Genomic DNA, 4,558 nt, shown 5'->3' with positions numbered 1-4,558 from the left:
AAACAGCTTCATGTTCTTCACTTTGCTTTTCATATCTGTTTTGAGTTTAAATGGATTCCACTTAAAAACCATCTCCTACATGTCAGTGGAGCTTTTCTTCCCCATCCAAGCACACAACATACCCACCACCCCTCACCTTGCCGTTATCCAAATTTAAGTCAATGGGAAAGCTTTTAATGCCACACCTAGGTTATGCCTGAAGAACTGGCTTGTCACATACACTTCTCTGCTAGGAGGCAATGTTGGTACAGAAGTACAGTATTTCTAGTTTGTTGTTCCAAGTATGTACAGCATTCAGCACTACTGTATCAGGTAAACATATGCACAGGGGAAGATGAGGCATGGGCTCATAGAAAGCAGTCAAATGGAAATCAAAAGGACTTTCTCTTTGAAAGTTCCCCTATCTTTATTTGTAAAGATTATCCTATAATTTCTTTAATTACATCGCATACTTCTGAGTCCATTCCCAAGCTATTCTGTTGTACTTTTCTCTATCTGTTTTGCAGATCCAAGCAATCTCAGGCACTAAAGGATCATCTGGATTAGGATCACACAACAGAGAACAGATGGACAAGAGTACTTTTGAAATAGTGCTGGAGACCACTGTGACCATAGAATATCAAGACAAATGCTGCCATTACCGTTAATATTTGGATGATAAATTCTTGTTGTAAATGCAACCTTAGGTGGTTTGAAGGGATAATCTTATGGGAAATGAATTGTCAAGAGAAATACTCCAGCCTGATAGGGACTGTTGTTTCGCCTCATTATTGTAGCTTGCCAATGGAACATATCATCTCCAACAGGACCTGCTGAACACTGTGCTGGAGGGTCCCGTGCCAGGCCATTCAATTCCTTGTGGATTCTCTTCAGAGCCATCGTGAGAGGCAGGTGGCGGCTGCCCCCGGGGTGGGGACCGGGACAGGGGAGGGCCGGGGAAGGGCTGAGGGGGTGCGAGGCCGCCTCGGTGATCACAGGTCGACTGGAGAAGATGGAGAGCTCAGAAGCGCGGTTCCGGCAGAACTGAGGTCCAAGGACCACTGGGCTCCTGAGCCTGCTGCAGCAGTCACCGCATCACCCCCGCATCACCCGGTGGAGGCCCCTTTATGCACTGCCGCCCCAGCAGCCGCACCGCCACCGCCAGGGCTGCAGTAGGGGTCTCTTCCTTCTTAGTTCAGCCCCGCCTCCTCATCCATCACGAATCCCTCCACTGGGGTGTAAGAGCCCAGGCCTCGAGCTCAGCCGGCGTCTCTGTTGGAGCCTCTCGGAGGGACAGACGGAGAGACTGACTGCTTACTGCAGGTGGACCGAGGGAGGCACTGGCGAACAGGCGGGAGGCACTGCCGGGGGCTGTCTTTAATTTTTGGCAGTTTGATTATCATGTGTCTTGGTGTGGGCCTGTTTGAGTTCTTCTTACTTGGGGCTCTCTGTGCTTCTTGAACTTGAATGCCTTCTTCCTTCACCAAACTAGGGAAGTTTTCTGTCACTGTTTCTTTGAATATATTCTCTAACCCTTGCTCATTTTCTTCTTTTTCAGGGACTCCTGTGATGCGAGTATTATTACGTTTCCGGTTGTCCCACAGTTCTCTTAAGCTGTCTTCCTGTTTTTTAATCGTTTTTCTTTTTGGTTTTCTTATTGGCTGATTTTTTTCTACTCTGTCTTCTAATTCACTGATCTGGCCCTCAGCTTCCCTATTCTGCTTTTTAGACCTTCCAATGTTTTTCATTTCAGGTATGTCGTTTTTAATTTCCAATTGGTTGATTTTCACCATTTTTATGTCTTTACTCATGGTGCTCATGTCCTTACACATGCTGTTGAGCTTCCTCAAGATCATGGCTCTGAATTCTAGTTCTGTTAACTTGCTTAACTGCACCTCATTTATCTCCTCTTTGGTAGAAGTCTCTTGTTCTTTCATTTAGCTTTTGTTTCTGTTTTTCACCATTTTGGCTATCACAGTGGGCTTTGGAGTCTGCCAAATTTTCCCTTTGGGTGTTGGTGTTCTGCTGTTTGTGGCTCCCCGTCCTGGGTTTGGATGAGGTAGGGAGGACCCACTTTAAACACCACTGTCAAGTCTTAACGTTCCTCTAGTTTTTTTTTTTTTTGCCTGGAGGCTATTAGTAGAGGCCACCTGAAGAACCTTGGTTTCTGAGTTGCATGAAAAACTCCTTCAGGTGTTCAGTGTAAGAGGATTTCCTGAGGGTGGGGCAGATGCCTAATTGGCCTCAATTAGCATTTCAATGGCCACCAGGTGGGGTTGAATCTTCGAGGGAGGGGCAGCAGTCTCTCCCCAAGGCCCTGGGAAGGAGTAAGATGACCACAGTCCTGCATGGCTGCACTCAGCAAAAGCTCTGAGCACCCTCCAAATCCCGAGTGTCCCCACACAGTTCCAGTCCAGTCTGCCTTCCCTCTGCCGGAGCCCAAGGTGAGTGGCTGCTGCCAATTTAGCCTCTGTCCAGAGTCTGCCTCATGGAGCCACCTGAGACTTTTAACCCAAGGGCACTGCTCCCAGCTAAGGGCTGCCAAGTCTGGGAGTCTGTGGCACCCAGCCGAGGCCGCGGCAGCTTCCAGCTGAGTCCCCTGGTCCCAGCTGAGTCTGCTGGTCCCCGCCCAGGCTGCTGCTGACTGTGGGCTCCCGGTCCCCTCTCTTGTCCTTGCAAGCCTACCAGGATTGAGTCAGTGTCCCTGGTTATGTGGTCCTCCAGGCTGGCTTTCGGTTGCCCCTTCCTGACGATTTGTCTTTATTTTCGTTGTGAATCCAGTTTGGTCCTGGGAGATGGTCTGTGTAGCTCCATTCACTCCGATGCCATTTTTCCCCCTCTGGGGTTTTATTTTTGTTCCCTTTCTAAATCTTTAAGTTGTAGGATTGAATAGATTATTATTAATTTTTCTTGTTTCTTGAAGTAGACCTGTATTGTTATGAACATGCATCTCAGGACTGCTTTCCCTGTGTCCTCTAGATTTTGTATTGTTGTGTGTTCATTTTCATTAGTTTCCAGGAGTTTTTTATTTATTGATTTATCTCATTGGTAACCCATTCATTGTTTAATAACATGCTATTCAGCCCCCATGTATTTGTATGTTTTTAAGTGTATTTGTATGTTTTATTGTAATTAATTTCTAGTTTTATTCCATTGTGATCCGAGAAGATACTTGATATGATTTTAATCTTCTTGAACTTGTAGTGACTTAGTTTGTGTCCTATATGTTGTCTTGGAGGATGTCCTGTGTGCACTTGAGAAGAATGTATATTCTGCAGCTTTGGGGTATAATGCTATGTAAATAATCAATTAAATCCAGCTGATCTAGTGCATCATTTAGGGACACTGTTTTGTTGTTAATTTTTAATCTAGAAGATCTAGCCCAGGCCAGTTTGGCTTAGCAGTTGAGCATCGGCCTGCAGACCAGAGAGTCCCGGGTTCGGTTCCCACTAGGGGCACATACCACAAAAAATATATATATATATTCAGTGGTGTCAGTGGGGTGACAAAGTCCACAATTATGATTATATTGCTGTCAATATCTCCTTGAAGTCCTACAGAAATTATTTTTAATATGTTTTGGTGCTCCTATATTCAGTACATATATGTTTACAGGGGTTATATCCTCCTGTTTGATTGAATCCTTTAATATTATGTAGTGACCTTCTTTGGGTCATATTATGGCCCTTGTTTTGAAGTCTGTCTATCAGATATAAACATTGTTACACCAGCTTTTTGGTTACTTCCCATTCCATCCCTTCACTTTCATACTGTGTGTCTTTTTGTCTTTTTACATTTTTGATTCATTTAATTTTTTTAAAGTTATGTTTATTGTTGAATGTATTACAGATGCCCCTCTTTTTCTTACATTGACTCCCTCCTCCCCAATCCCACCCTTCTCATGCCTTGCCCACACTATTGTTTGTGTCCATTGGTTATGCATACATGCATAGAAGTTTGTTGGTTTATCTCTTCCCACCCTCCTTCTCCCTTTCCCTTTGAGGTTCATCAGTCTAACCACCAATTTGTACTTCTTAATTTCTTCAACTGCTTCAACCATACCCCCAGCTACCTCCCATTTGGCAAACAACAAAAAGTTCTCTGTATCTATGAGTTTGTTTCTTTTCTGTTTGCTCATTTTGTTTGTAGATGCAGTTGTTGATAGATATGTATTTATTGCCATTTTCTTTTCTTATTCTCCTTCAAGAAGACCCTTTAACATTTCATATAATACTGGTTTGGTGGTGATGAACTCCTTCAGCTTTTTCTTGTCTGGGAAACTCTTTATATGTCCATCAATTCTAAATGATAGCTTTGCAGGATAGAGTAGTCTTGGTTGTAGTTCATTGCTTTTCATTACTTTGAATATCTCTTGCCACTCCTTTCTGGACTGCAAAGTTTCTTTTGGGAAATCGACAGACAGTCTCATGGGAGCTCCTTTGTAGATAAGTAACTGCTTTTCTCTTGCTGCTTTTAAGATTCTCTCTTTGTATTTAACCTTTGGCATTTTGATGATGATGTGTCTTGGTGTGGACCTCTTTGATTTCATCTTGTTTGGGGCTCTCTGTGCTTCCTGGAC

At 43.9% G+C, this 4,558-nt stretch overlaps 1 pseudogene; it reads right to left on the bottom strand.

Annotated features, from left to right (window-relative positions):
• Nucleotides 1-425: 425 nt before the first annotated feature.
• On the bottom strand, nucleotides 426-879 carry LOC118635843 (annotated as a pseudogene).
• Nucleotides 880-4,558: the final 3,679 nt, after the last annotated feature.

This window comes from Molossus molossus, unplaced genomic scaffold, assembly GCF_014108415.1.
Source record: "Molossus molossus isolate mMolMol1 unplaced genomic scaffold, mMolMol1.p scaffold_m16_p_2, whole genome shotgun sequence".
Classification (NCBI taxonomy): Eukaryota; Metazoa; Chordata; class Mammalia; order Chiroptera; family Molossidae; genus Molossus; species Molossus molossus.
This window is presented reverse-complemented; position numbering and strand designations above follow the sequence as displayed.